The sequence below is a fragment of the Tursiops truncatus genome, chromosome 1, assembly GCF_011762595.2.
Source record: "Tursiops truncatus isolate mTurTru1 chromosome 1, mTurTru1.mat.Y, whole genome shotgun sequence".
Classification (NCBI taxonomy): domain Eukaryota; kingdom Metazoa; phylum Chordata; class Mammalia; order Artiodactyla; family Delphinidae; genus Tursiops; species Tursiops truncatus.
This window is the reverse complement of record NC_047034.1, coordinates 84,798,272-84,813,613: the sequence shown is the minus strand read 5'-3', so window position 1 is coordinate 84,813,613 and position 15,342 is coordinate 84,798,272. Positions and strand designations below refer to the sequence as shown.

The following is a 15,342-nucleotide window of genomic DNA, read 5'->3' as shown; positions in this document are numbered from 1 at the left end:
CCAAGGTCACCGGCAGCTCGACCCCACTCCTCGACCAGGCCGGTGGCCCGCACCTGACAACGGGGCTGCAGCTCTGCTGGGAAAAGCGCTGTCCCCAGCGCCTCAGGGTCTCCTTCACCAACGCTGCGCTCCGAGGCCACGTGGCTGCTGCGGCCAAGATGCCCCCGCCCGGCCGCCCCCCCTCCCCCGGAGGCCAAGCCTTCCACTCCCCCGAGGCTCCCTCCGACCCAGCCGAGGAAACAAGGGCACCGCGGGGTCCCGGCCGAACGTGCGGCCGCCAGTTACCAACTAACCGTTATGCGCGGCTCGCGGCGCAGAGCGTGAACGTGACGCCGCGGCGCGGCTGGAGTCCCGCAGGGCCCAGGGTCCAGGTAGCGTCTTTCACCGGCTGCCTCGTCTGCTCGCCCGGGAACCCACGCGACCGAGTAGTCACGTCGCAGCTCGCCAGCACTTTGTCGGGCCGGGCCAGCGAGGCTGCTTTATAACTGGCCGGGGCCGGAGCATGCGCACAGGGGGCGGAGTCGGCCCTCCCGGCCACCGCCCCCTCCCCCCTACACTCACACCCGAACCGCAACTCGCGCCTCCACAGCTCTCAGGCGCGCGCCCGCTCACTCTCTCGCGCGCGCTGGCGCCCCCTCCCCGCCACGTGACCGGCGTCCCGACAGGACCCGAAAGCTGCGCCCCGCTATGCAACGCCGACCGCGTTGCCGCACTGCTGTGGGGGACTCGCCCTTTCGGCCAGCCGTCGGAGGACCTCGGGGTGACCTACTCGCATCTGGGACACCAACGTCGATCTCGCCCTCAGTCTCTGCCAGAGAAAAGGGGGAAACCGCTAAGGACGGATGGGGCGTGTCCCCCGGCTCCTGACTCAGGTGTGGGGGGGAGATGGGCGCGCGGAAGAGCGGGGAAGTGACTGGAAGTGGGGGACTGGGCGGGGTTTGAGTGGACGCGGGTGCACCTCCGACCCGGGAAGAGGCCGAGGGCTAGAGGTTAAGAGCGTGGGCTGTGGGCTCGCAGCTTGAGTTCTGTGACCTCGGGGAAGTCACTCAAATCCTCAGGGCCTGTTTCCTGCTCCCTAAAATGGCAACAGTAGTAGAAGCGACCTCAGAAGGGCTTTTGGTGGTTTTGAGAGAATTTATGGAACCTTCTTCCTACAGAGCCTGGTCTGTAGCATTTGGTGAATGGTGGGTATAAAGGCAGAAGTCGGGAGAGAAGAGCACGTCTGACGGTGGCGACACTGGTCCCAAGGGAGGGTCTGTGTGTCGGAAATATGAAGAAATGAGACTGCAGAGAGGCCAACTTTTTATGGACGCTGAGGATTTGGGACAAAATATAATTATAGCTCACAGTTCTGAAGGGCCGATTGTATTCTTAGCAGTTCACCTGAACTATCCTCACAACCCTATGGTGTTGTTGAAGTGATCAAATTAAATAATCCTGGAGTGCTTCTGAGGTCTCCGAGGAATTTCTTTTGAGAAATGCCAAGAATGTACGAATCAAGGCCCCTGCCTTACAAATTTTGGGGGAGGGTGAGTCAGGTAGAAATCCACCAACATTGACAAGTACTTGGAGCCTGCCCTAACCCTGCCCTCCTCTCCTCCCCTCCCCCTCTCCTTACTTAATTCCCTCTACAACCCTGTGAGGTTGGCCTTCAGCTTTTTGTTTGGCAAGTGAGGAACCTAGATTGTGATGGAGTGGGGATTGAAGGATAAAATTCTGAATGCTTCCGTGTGCTTTCTTCCTCTCTCCCACTCTGACTCTGTTTCACACAACAAAAAACTTTCAGTAACAGTTCAGCACATTAGAAGACAGTATGGAATCTATAGCCAAGTACTGCTTATAAGCAGTAATCGATTTTTACCTTTGATAAATGCAGAGAAAATAATAAATGCAGAGAAGGCAGGCTCTTCAGGTGTTTCGGGTGGTCGGGATTTAGAACGGCAGTGCTTCAGGACTGTTAGGATAGTAGCAGCATTCAGGGTAGGTGGTAGGAGAGTTGAATTAGGGAGACAAACTAGGACTGGTTCAGAGGTGAACTATCAGGACCTGAACAATGGAATGTAGTGGTAAGTAGTAGAATAAGATGATTCCCAGGAAACCTCAAAAGAAGGCTTATAGAGGAGCATAGTGTGGTAGATTAACGATATGGACCCAGGATCAGATCTGAATTCCAACTTTGATACTTGGCACTTAACTAGCTCTTTGTCCCTAGGCAAATCATTTTACCTCTCTGACCCTCCCTCATTCTCTGGTCTGTAAAACAAGAGCACTACCTTCCCCGTAGAGTTGTTATGATAATAAAGTCAGTATTTACTTTAGTGTCTGGCATATAGTAAGCACTAAATAAATGTATAACCATGGGAAACCATGAAATTGAATCCTAAAGATTAACTCTAAAGTTCCCTCACTTGGTCCTAACAGTGTAGTCACAGAATCATACTTAGTGTTGTATTGTAGTTTTGTATTCCTTTTCTTGAAGCTATCCACCAAAATTATATATACCTCAAGCCCCATAAAATCTGGATCTGCTCCTAGTAGGATCTGTAGTGTTGTGAAAAGAACATAGGCTTTGGAATCAGACTTGTTCCCATAACTTATTATCCCTGTTACTTCAGGCAGTTAATTCACTGACCTATTCTGGCCTCAGTTTTCTTACCAGATAAGCTGAAGGTAATATCTACCAGCCTGAGCTGTTGTGAGTCAAATAAGATAGTATTCGCAAAAGCAGTGAAACTTGGAAAGTGCTCTACAAGTGTTTATGAATTAATATTGGTATAATTTGTCCATAAAGTGTATGAGGCAAAGATCAGAAGCATCCCCAAGGTGGGACTTCCCTGGCTGTCCAGTGGTTAAGACTCCACACTTCCAATGCAGGGGACGCAGGTTTGATCCCTGGTTGGGGAGCGAAGGTCCCACATGCTGCGCAGCCAAAAAATAAATAAAGGAAACAAAGTAAAAGATAAAAAAAAACCAACTCCAGGGTTCTTAGCTGAAAAAGTAGAAACGGCGTGGGTGAGCTGGCAAAAATAATGAAATGACACAGGTAAAATTTTTGCTTTTCTGCCAGGTTTTCTTCCTGATTAATCCATGAGACACTGAAGAGGTAAACTAGTAAGCATAAGATCAGAAATTTAGAGCTGAGAGGAGGTTGAAGATCATCTAGCATAACCCCCTACATTTTACAGAAAGTGAAATTAAGGTCTGGGGAAGCTAAAAGGCTTTTCTAAGGCCACCCATCTAATAAGTGGCATGATCAGAAGAACCAGATCTCTAGGCTCCAGGTTCTTACAGTTCCAAGCAGTCTTTAAGATAAAAGCATTTCATCATGGGGTCTTTCAAAATCAGAGAAGGTATGGTGCTCCCTAGTGGCTTTTGCCTTCATCACAACATTTTCTAGGTACACTTTTCTATTTTAAAGGTTGATAGGCAGTTTGCAAGCTTGTCAGTAAGTGAACAAAACTTCTGAAGATTTCAAGGTAAGAGTTATAACTTCAGAAATTAGTAATGAGATGAGACATGCAAATGCAAAATTTGAAAGTTCATAACAACTAGTTACTATTCAAGTTGAGAAAGTTACTCAACTGCTTTATCTGGAAAACGAGAATAATAAAATTACCGTGTATTTTCTCTGGAATTCAACTGTGTACTTCATTTACATTCCCCCAGTTACTCCATCATTTCTGTGACGTAGGAAATAACAGGAAAGGATTCTTTTAAAACACAATAATACTTAATAGATTAAGAACATTCCCCCCATTTAACATTTATAGCAATTTAATTGGGAATGTGGAAAATGAAAAGTTCAGAACAGTCCATATGGGGAACAGGTAACAAGAATATTCCTTTTTGGCCTATTTATCCTCTAATTCAGTTTGTTTTCAGCGAAACTGCATAAGGCTCTCCTTATGGCAGTCCAGTTCCCATACCCTTATTCCATTCAGTGGTCTGATATGGCTTTTGTCTCCTGCTTCTTGTCTCTGCCAGCACAGGCTAGTTTTGGCCTATGCTATTTGTAACCTACATCACTGTTTAGGACCTTTGCTAGCAAGCATTCCTTTTAGGCATGGTCCTACATATTTGCTAGCCTGTCTACTTCCTTGACCCCGGCTAACCCTGAGCTTGCCCCTTACTTCTTTTTTTCCTCTCTCTTGTCTCTTCCTTTCTTCCTTCCTTCTTCCCTCCCTCCCTCCCTCCCTTGCTGTCTTTAGTATTCTAGGCAGGTGGGCTGAGGGTGGGGGAATAACAATAATGATAAATTGATGATGGCTAAGATTTAGGAAATATTTAGTATATGCCAGGCATCGATCTAAGCTTTTTACACATATTAACTCATTGACTCCTCATAAAAATGCTATGGACTAGGTGCTATTTTTTAAAATTATTTAAAAAAATATTTATTTGACTGTGCCAGGTCTTAGTTGTGGCACGTGGGATATTTTAGTTGCGGCATGTGGGATCTTTAGTTGCGGCATGGGGGATCTGGTTCCCTGACCAGGGATCAAACCCGGGCCGCCTGCATTGGGAGTGCAGAGTCTTAGCCACTGGACCACCAGGAAAGTCTCTGGACTAGGTACTAATATAATCCCTATTTTACAGACAGATACAGTTACAGAGGTAACACACAGAGATGTTAAGTAACTGCCCCAAAGTCACATAATCAGCATTGTCTGGAATTAACCGGAAGTAGTCATTATTTAGTTTTCAGTATAAATATGAGTAGAAATTGTCATTTGTAACTGATAATACCATAGGAGACTAATCAATAGACTTTGAAGGCCATCTTAGGAAGACCATGTTCTAGGTTGCTTCTACCCCTGGTAAAGCTAAACAGTCATTATAAAAACTGTTGGCCAGGGCTTTCCCGGTGATGCAGTGTTTAAGAATCTACCTGCCAATGCAGGGGACACGGGTTTGAGCCCTGGTTCGGGAAGATCCCACATGCCACGGAGCAACTAAGCCCATGTGCCACAGCTACTGAGCCTGTGCTCTAGAGCCCGCAAGCCACAACTACTGAGCCCGCGTGCCTAGAGCCCGTGCTCCGCAACAAGAGAAGCCACCACAATGAGAAGCCCACGCATCACAACAAAGAGTAGCCCCCGCTCGCCGCAGCTAGAGAAAGCCCGCGCGCGGCAACGAAGACCCAATGCAGCCAAAAATAAATAAATAAAACTGTTGGCCATGGAAGCTGCCTTTGAAACTAGAGAGTTCAAAAGGAACTACCCCCTGCTTATCTGAATCAGGGTAGTTGTGAACCTCTGGGCAGGTAAGTTGGGGTGGAGATGTTGGGATATCTTTTCAACAGCTAAATTTTAAGATCACCTATATTCCAGGAAGTTCTGGGTGTCCTGGCTCCCACATTGCACGCTGTGAGATCTTTCAGCGTGAGAGCTTGGACCTTATGGCCCTTACCCAACAGCAGCAGCAGGCAGTTGGAACTCCTTGAACAGCTGTACCTCAAACCTGGTGTGACTCGGAAGAGGGGTGCATGCAGCGAAGGAAGCCTCTTAGATCATAATGACTAACTTTATGTATCCACTTGCTTGGGGAGTCAGGCCTGGGTGTTCTAACTGGACCTTGATACTGCTGCACTGGTGTACAAGATGAGGCGTTGATAAAGCACAGAAATCAATCTGTGGTGACCTCTGAGAACCCCGAATCCGCCACAGTGCCCTGCACCATACAGCACCTGTGACACCTGTGCCCAGGTGAGGTCCAGGGCTGTCAGCCTCACTTCTGAGCTGTGTATTAATAGAGTGAAGCCTCTCTCCACCCGCTTTCCTTTTGCACAAATCATGAGTTCAGATGTCATGCCTATTGTTTTTTACCCTGACAGCCTTATTTTTTGTGGTCATAGAATAAGGCCATACCCCTCTGGGCAGGGTGTAAAGATTTCCCTAAATAAGGTAAATGTTCTCATCATCGATCATTCAAAGAAGAAGAGAATTCTCACACAGGAATACTTGCAGCATGGAACAGGCAAGATGGCATTTCTGGATTTACTTTCTTAGGGTTCGGACTTAGAGGAGGTAAGAAATGTTGAGGGCTCTCACTGAGTCTGGGGAAATGGCCTCTGCCACAGAGCTGCCTAGTAGGACCCAGGCAAAGAGGTTTTCCTGGAGACCCAAAAATGAAGGTAAATATTCATGTTTTGTTAGTCTGCTTATTGATGCATCACTCTACTTATCCTTGAACTTCAGTCAAGTTTAATCTATCCATCTAGGCATCCAAGTTCATGTGTTTCAAATGAAGCACTTTCCCGTGTAGCACTAACGGTACAAGTTTGCTCGACATTTCTGCATAATACATTATTGGATAATTCAAAAGAAAATAGAATTCTTTAAATTACTAACACTTTATATTTAATCAGTATAAAGGGGAAAACAACGACAGGAAATTGCGTGGGGGTTAGAAAGTGAGGAACGGGTAGGCAGATGGGGAGTAGGGCGAACAAATATTGCAGCAGGCTAGTCTGTTCCACATTGGTCTCTGCTGAAGGATTTAAGAAGCAGGCAAAAAGGGGAGTGCTCCTTCCTGGCCCCCAAGTCCTCCCCATGGCGTCAGTGGTGATTTATGAAAGATCTTCAAGGAAAAGCTTAGTCTCAAACAAAGGTCTTAGTTACAAGATTTGGCAGTCCCCTCCCTATGAGGAGATTCTCCTTCCATTACGACCTTTGGCAGATCAGGATTCAAGTTTGAGACCCTGTGGATTGTCTTACAATTTCACCCACAGTTTTCTCCCATTCCAGGCCCATGGTTCCATTTTGGTCACCATGGCCACAGTAACTGAAATGGCCTGCTTCATCATTTGCAATGGACAGCCTCCAGCCCCAGACTCCAAACTGACTGCCTAAAGACAAGTTATTTTCTCCCTAGTGTCTCAAACTCATGGTCTCAGACTGAGGGCTTTAATTTTACCCTGCTTTGGGAGAGCCCTCTTTAAGTCTTCTAGATCTACATAATGCCTCTTACTGTTTATCATTTCTAATCTAGTAGCAAAAAAGAAACTGAAATATCTTGTAGCAGAATATCCTTTATTCTATGATACCTACCTCCGAGATACCTGGTCTCTTCAGTGCCCCCAAACCAGAAGCATAGTAACTCTTACCAAGCTCAGAATATACCGTTCTACTGCAGCTGTGGTTTTCTTATTTTTCACCACTCCCTCATTGATTTGTCTCATGTATGCTTGCCATAGCCACATCACCAGGAACCAGAATCTGGAGAAGTTACATGCCGGCAACAACAGGAAGCACAAAGCCATAAACTGCAAACAGGCAACAAACATCAGGGCAACCATCCACGTAGAAGATTAGGTATGCCTTTCATGTTGCTTCAGGCCAAAACAATAATAATGAAATAATGGGTTTTTTGCTCCTGTTTCCAATGAAAAGATAAATTAATCTTGGAGCCTTCCAACTTCATATGCATCCCCTCTGGTTTGCTAGTCATTGCATTTACCAACCCAGGTGAGACCACATCATGCATGAAACACAGCCCAAATATGCTTCAACCGTAACGTGGGAATATATAATGCAGGCTATGTTGATTACCAAGCCCACTTACAGAATCCAATGGGATGAGTGAGGTATGGACACCAGGACTTACCGGAGGAGTTCCTTGTTGCTGCAACCATGCTTCTTAACAAAGACCTTCCACCAAGAATCTAGGAAAATCCCATCCCATTCCCCCAAACTTATAGGTATGTTAAGGTATTCTTATGCTTAGTCATAAAGTGGGTATTTTTTAGCTTATAATTACTAAAAGGCTGAGGTTTAAACCTAGGTCTCATAGCTTGTGCTCTTAAATGCTGGACGATTTTCATTTATCTAAAACTCTGAGGTCATAGGGAGGGATGGGGATGAGGAAGGTAAGAGGCAGGAAATAGATGGCTGTTTTATAGTCCCAACCCTGAGCCTTAGCTTTACATGCTGTTTCTTCAGAGAAAGCACTTCCTCCGTGTACCAGGTGAGCTGTATACAGAATAGCATGGAGATGAAAGAGAAGCAGACAGACTAACAAGGGAGTAGTTTTAGTAATTCTATTATATAATTCAAACCTCCTTGTAATCCAGTTTAGCTGCCCCACTAATTAATGTGAATTAATAAGTTTCATAATTATCATATTTACTCACCAGGTTCTTTCTACATAATTACTGTTTACACTTTAATAAATTGCTTAGGAAGGCCACCTCCTAATCCAAATTAAATGTAGTGTGTTTCATTTCCTATTTCATTCCTGTGGGCACATGATTATTTTGGAAAAAGCTTTGGCTTGATAATTAAATTCCATATCTCGCTCTCTCTAAAACATTACATATTCATAAGGCTTGCCAATCCAAGGGAAGGGCTCTTCTAGGCTGTTAGTGGATCTCCTGAAATTTTAAGGACTTCAAGCAAAAATGGATGCAGTCTTTGTACTTTAAAATTCAGGCATTCCAAACTTCTAATGTGTTGTCAGCTAACAAGAATGCAGAAGTCATAGAATTCAGATCTTAAGAGTATTAGATAGCCATATAAACATTTTATGATCTAATTTATACATTTTTCATACAGAAAACTTTTCCTCAGGTCAGCAAAGCAAATTAAGTTTCTCCTTTATTTTCACATGAGGGGAGAAAGCTGGGGAGAGAGAAGGAAAGGTAATGTTTTTAAGGTAGATTAAAAAGGCCTAACACCCCAAGAATTTTCTATCTGTGTATTGCAGGGACATTTAAATTCTCTGTTAGCATTTGGTATGACTGTCAACTTGGAAAGTTAACCTTTCTAGGACAGTCTCTACTAGAAGTTGGGACTTCCTCTTCAAAAAGAGTTTTGCTTACTTCTTTTCAAAGAGATTGCAAGATAATTTTAGCTCACTGAAGAACATTTTCCACCTCTTGATTATCCAATACAGCTATAGTACTGTTCCTTTTATCCCTCCTCCCTTTGTCTTTTAGACTTGAAGTTATCAAAAGGTAAAAGGTGTTCAGAAATGGAGGCAAACATAGATGAAGCCTAAAGACATTCCCACGTATCCAGGTCTCTAGCAGCCTTCCTCCTGGCCTCTTCCTCTTTTTTTTTTTTTGTTTGTATTTTTTGTGGTACGCGGGCCTCTCACTGTTGTGGCCTCTCCCGTTGCGGAGCACAGGCTCCGGACGCGCAGGCTCAGCGGCCATGGCTCACGGGCCCAGCCGCTCCGCGGCATGTGGGATCTTCCCGGACCAGGGCACGAACCCGTGTCCCCTGCATTGGCAGGCGGACTCTCAACCACTGCGCCACCAGGGAAGCCCCTGGCCTCTTCCTCTTGGCATTCTATCCTTACCAGAAAAAAAAAAAATTACTCTGTAGGCCCCCACTCAAGGACCTGACTTCCCTGGGAATTTTTATTCTTATATTCAAAATACATATAGAATTTCATTCAGTTAAGTTTTATGACACGGGGACTTCCCTGGTGGCACAGTGGTTAAGAATCTGCCTGCCCATGCAGGGGACATGGGTTCGAGCCCTGGTTCAGGAAGATCCCACATGCCAAGGAGCAACTAAGCCCATGTGCCACAACTACTGAGCCTGTGCTCTAGAGCCTGCAAGCCACAACTACTGAGCCCACGCACCATAACTACTGAAGCCCGTGTGCCTAGAGCCCATGCTCCACAACAAGAGAAGCCACCACAATGAGAAGCCCATGCACCGCAATGAAGAGTAGCCCCCACTAGCCACAACTAGAGAAAGGCTGTGTGGAGCAACGAAGACCCAACGCAGCCAAAAGTTTAAAAATTAATAAATAAATTTATATTTAAAAAAAGACCAGATAGATGCTAGTTTAAAAAAAAAAAGTTTTATGACATGAAAATTGTTGAAAAGCAATAAGTTATTACTGTGTAATTTCTGTTTATATCAGTGATCTCTGGTTTAAAAAGAATAGGCTATGCAAGACATGGAAGCAACCTAAGTGTCCATCGACAGATGAATGGATAAAGAAGATGTGGCACATATTTACAATGGAATATTACTCAGCCATAAAAAGAAACGAAATTGAGTTATTTGTATGAGGTGGATGGACCTAGAGTCTGTCGTACAGAGTGAAGTAAGTCAGAAAGAAAAACAAATACCGTATGCTAACACATATATATGGAATCTAAAAAAAGAAAAAAATGGTTCTGAAGAACCTAGGGGCAAGACGGGAATAAAGACGCAGACCTACTAGAGAATGGACTTGAGGACACGGGGAGCGGGAAGGGTAAGCTGGGACAAAGTGAAAGAGTGGTAGTGTATATATGGACATATATACACTGCCAAATGTAAAATAGATAGCTAGTGGGAAGCAGTTGCATAGCACAGGGAGATCAGCTCGGTGCTTTGTGACCAGCTAGAAGGGTGGGATAGGGAGGGTGGGAGGGAGACAGACGCAAGAGGGAAGAGATATGGGGATATATGTATATGTATAACTGATTCCCTTTGTTATAAAGCAGAAACTAACACACCATTGTAAAGCAATTATACTCCGATAAAAACATTAAAAAAAAAAAAAAAGAATAGGCTATGAACTTCTCTCAACCTTTGATGCAGGACTCCAGCTGAACTAGCAAAGGACATTACATCAAAGAAACTTAAATATTTTTTTCTTTAATAATTTAACTTTCTGTCTTTTCTCCTTCCCAATGTATCGCTATAAACTTCTTACAAACAGGGACTGTTTCTTCTGGTATCATACAGATTGCTTTATATAAACTTACGTATATGCTAGTACAACTTGGTTGATTATTTCAAAGTGGTGTCAGCATAATAATGATGGTAAATAACAACTAACATTTATATAGCACGGCCTCTGTGCCAGGCACTGTTGTAAGCATTTTATATAGAGTTGCTTAATGTAAAGCCACTTTTATCTGATTGTCTTTTATTTTTCTGGCAAAACGCTTTAAAAATCTGTGCTGCAGTAAATTCCACAATTCAGCCTTCACCTCCCCAACAAGAATAACTAGAATTCCAGTGTCGTCTCTTTATTATTTTGACTCCAATAAACTATCACTTTTTAGGTCCATGCTTGCCCTCGAGACTTGACCTGAGGACACAGCTGGTACTTGGTTTGCTTATCTTAGCATAGGAAGCAGCAAACAAAGCCTCAAGTAACTTTGCTCTTGGTATAAATCCTTGATTAGCTTCACTGAAGTAAAAGATGCAGTAAAAATGTTGATCTGAAGTTTGCTTGCTCTACCTTTCATAATTTTTCAGAAAAATATTGGCCAGGTCAGCAAATATATGCCATATATATATATATATATATATATATATATATATATATATATATGTGAAAGTTCCTTATCCCTTGTAATGTAATAAAGAGTAATGGATTGGTTCAATTTAGAATCTAACAAAATGACTAGTTTTTTCTTCCAATTCAGACTTTGTTTCTCTTCTTAAGACATTTAGTTTCATGCAGTTATGAAATTTCACTGTTTAGCAGTGAGAAGAAGTTTGATAAAACTGCCACTAGACAAGCTTGGACCTTTTTTAGAAAAAAAAATTTATTTATTTTGGCTGTGTCAAGTCTTAGCTGTGGCACACGGGAACTTCGTTGCAGCATGCGGGATCTTTAGTTGCAGCATGTGAACTCTTAGTTGTGGCATGCATGCAGGATCTAGTTCCCTGACCTGGGATTGAACCCAGGCCCTTTGCATTGGGAGTGCTGAGTCTTACCCACCAGACCACCAGGGAAGTCCCGGGACCTGACACCTGACAAAAACAAGAGGTGTTTTTGCCAATTAGTAATTCTTCCGTAGATTTAGGGGATGGAAGATAATCTGGCTCTGTTTACTTAGGAATTATTTATTTATTTATGGCTGTGTTGGGTCTTTGTTGCTGCTCACGGACTTCCTCTGGCTGTGGTGAGCGGGAGCTACTCTTCGTTGTGGTGCGCGGGCCCCTCATTGCAGTGTCTTCTCTTGTTGTGGAGCACGGGCTCTAGCACGTGTGGACTTCAGTAGCTGTGGCACATGGACTCATCAGTTGTGGCTCGTGGGCTCTAGAGTGCAGGCTCAGTAGTTGTAGTACATGGGCTTAGTTGCTCCTTGGCTTGTGGGATCTTCCTGGACCAGGACTCGAACCCATGTCCCTTTGCATTGGCAGGCGGATTCTTAACTACTGCACCACCAGGGAAGTCCCAACTTAGGAATTTTTAAAGCACTAGCCTAGAACCAATTATAAAAATGTTGTTGTTCTATTAACCAAAGCACTTTTCCTGGCTGACCACACTTCTGCCATTTCTGAAGGTGTTTACAGAAAGTTTGCTACCGTTTTAGCACATCCATTTTAGCAATACCACTGCTATACTTACGGATTCCACAAGGCTTTAGTAATCCAAGTGCATGTTTAAGACATTCATTCATTGTACTTAATTCATCCATTCACTCATTCATTCCATGTTTATTGAATAGTTACTATGTGTAGTAAGATTTTTATAATTAACTTATTTGTAAAAATTTGTTAATTCCTGTACATGGGACAAAATTTTAATAATACAAAGGAATATACAGTGAAAAAGAAATCTTACATCCCAGTTCCTCAGCCATTCACCTCACCTCCCCACAGTCAACTAATATTACCAGTAGTATTTTTATTAATATGTTACTTTTATATGCTTCTAGAGATATTCTATGTATATATAAGTATATACATAGATTTTTTTATATATATATAATGGTAGCATACTGTATATACTATTCTGTACCTCTCCTTTTTTCACTTAACAGTTTCTAATGGATAAGATTTATTGCCCTTTGGGTACATTAGATTAATTTCAATATCATGACCAGCACATTTCAATATTAAAGTTTTAGTAAAAAGATGGCTCCAGAAAAGACCGTGAAATGATTTCCTTAAGTCAATAGGACAGTGTTTGTTACAGAATCAAAAACTTATCATAAACTTCTACCTTTTCTAAAAAATAAATTGTAAATATAGTTATACACATGAAACAACCAAAAAACACAAAAAACAAAAATAAAAAAAGAGGAAAGAGTATAATAATAAATACATGCTCAGAAAAGAATCTGTATAGGCTCAGAAAAAGGTAAAGGGGCAATAAGCTATGTGAAGATGTGCTTTGTGATTCTGTACATGATGTTACAAGTTGTTCTTTTGAATGATCAGCTATCAACAATAACCTGCTCAGCTAGTAAGTCAGACTCCAGCAAGGGGGTTCTGTGGGTTTCCATTGTTTCCAGCTTAGTGTTTTTCCTAAGGGGTCTAAAGAGCACCGCATCTGTCAGGATCACTGAAAGCTTTTTGTTTTGTTTTTTAGAACGTTCTAACGAAGGTAGCCACTTCCAAGGTTTTTGCCTTTTTATTTACCTAGCCAATCCACCCACATAATCTGATGAGTCAAATTGTCAAATATCTGAACGTAAATTTTTCTGCCATCATAATTTTGATACAGTCTAGGAAGTTGTACATTTAAAACTTGAATACCTGCCATGTGTTTTCCTCCAGTTTATCCAGTATTGGCTTACTGATGTTTAAGATTTATTAATGTTCAATGCAAAAAATTAATGAAGTCTTAATATCTTTCTAAAAGTATTTCAGGGACTTCCCTGGTGGCGCAGTGGATAAGAATCTGCCTGCCAATCCAGGGGACACAGGTTTGATCCCTGGTCCAGGAAGATCCCACATGCCGTGGAGCCACTAAACCCGTGCGCCACAACTACTGAGTCTGCGAGCCACAGCTACTGAAGCCCATGCGCCCAGAGTCCATGCTCCGCAACAAGAGAAGCCACCACAAGGAGAGCCTGCGCACCACAACAAAGAGTAGTCCCCGCTCGCCACAACTAGAGAAAGCCCATGAGCAGCAACGAAGACCCAACAAGCCAAAAACAAAAACATAAATAAAATTAAAAATATTTCATTATTGGGACTTCCCTTGTGGTCCAGTAGTTAAGAATCTGCCTTCCAATGCAGGGGACATGGATTCGATCCCTGGTCGGGGAACTAAGATCCCACATGTCACAGGGCAACTAAGCCTGTGCACCACAACTAGAGAGAAGCTTGCGCACCGCAACAAAGAGCCTGTGCACCGCAATGAAAGATGCTGTATAGCTTAGTAAACTGTATTCAGCATCTTGTAATAACCTATAATGGGAAAGAATCTGAAAAACTGTACATACAGTAAGTCCCATACGTACGAACCTTCAAGTTGTGAACTTTCAAAGATGCGAACATACGTTCCCATGTCCAATCACATAAGTTGGTTCATGTGTCTGGCGTACATTGTCACATGTTCATCCTCTACAAGTGGTTGTGCTTTTGTGTACTTTACTGTACAGTACCATATAGAGTACAGGAGTACAGTATCTTTATTTCAAGCCCAGGATGTTTGGAAGCAAGCTTCAAAGCAGCAGTGATGTAGCTGGTACTACTGTACTTTTCAAGATACTGTACTGTAAGATTAAAAACGTTTTCTTTATTTTTTGTTTGTTTTTTATGTATTATTTGTGCTAAAAGTAATGTAAACCTATTGCAGTACAGTACTATATAGCTGATTGTGTTAGTTGGGTACCTAGGTTAACTTTGTTGGACTTATGAACAAATTGGACTTATACGTGTGCTCTCAGAACGGAACTCATTCATATGTAGGGGACTTACTTGTGTATATAACTGAATCACTTTGCTGTATACCTGAAACTAACACAACATTGTAAATCAACTATACTTTAATAAAAAATGAATAAAATTTAAAAACCTGAATCTCCCTGAATCTGCAGGGCACCTTCTAAACTCTACCCCATTGGAAAAAGTGAAGCATTTGAGGATATCTCAAAAAGAAAAGTGGTGAGCAAGTGGGGAAATGGGCAAAAGAATGGGAATAGACATTTAACCAAAGAAAGAAATGCAAATGACCAAAGCAAAATACAGAATAGTATTCAATAATAATCAGATATGGATATCGACAGGGATTTCTCTGAATTATCAAGTCCAGACCAAGGGGGGAAAGCGGGGGTGGGGGTGAGATGAACTGGGAGATTGGGATTGACATATATACACTAATATGTATGAAACAGATAACTAATAAAAACCTGCTGTATTAAAAAGTAAATTAATTATGTAAGAGTTTTTCACAAGACATATTGGCAAAGATGTATTTAAATTATAAAACCAGTTTTATAACTCTCAAGAGTATCTGGAAACCAGCACTCTCATACATGGCTAGTAGGAGTAATTCTAGTTATGAGAATTTATCCTTAGGAAATAATCATATATTCTTGTACAGGTTTTTTCAGTGCAGTGTTATTTATAATAAAGACTATACATAACCTAGATGTTTAACGATAATAGGTGAGTTAAACTGTGGTTTTTCTCGGGACTTCTCTGG

At 42.6% G+C, this 15,342-nt stretch overlaps 1 protein-coding gene and 1 long non-coding RNA gene across 3 annotated transcripts in view; one reads left to right on the top strand and one right to left on the bottom strand.

The window, feature by feature from the left end:
- Window positions 1–445, bottom strand: part of SLC16A1 (solute carrier family 16 member 1) — a 33,890-nt gene extending 33,445 nt beyond the window's left edge. The window contains exon 1 of one of the 2 annotated variants that reach the window (XM_033861716.2): window positions 294–445. The gene's annotated coding sequence lies outside the window, so the exon portion shown is untranslated. The remainder of the gene's footprint in view (window positions 1–293) is intronic. The other variant, XM_033861720.2, reaches the window with a different exon arrangement.
- Window positions 446–584: 139 nt separating this feature from the next.
- On the top strand, window positions 585–14,711 carry LOC117313337 (uncharacterized). Its single transcript, XR_004527772.2, has 3 exons — window positions 585–872; window positions 7,196–7,313; window positions 13,552–14,711. It is a non-coding gene; the product is annotated as an uncharacterized lncRNA (long non-coding RNA).
- Window positions 14,712–15,342: the final 631 nt, after the last annotated feature.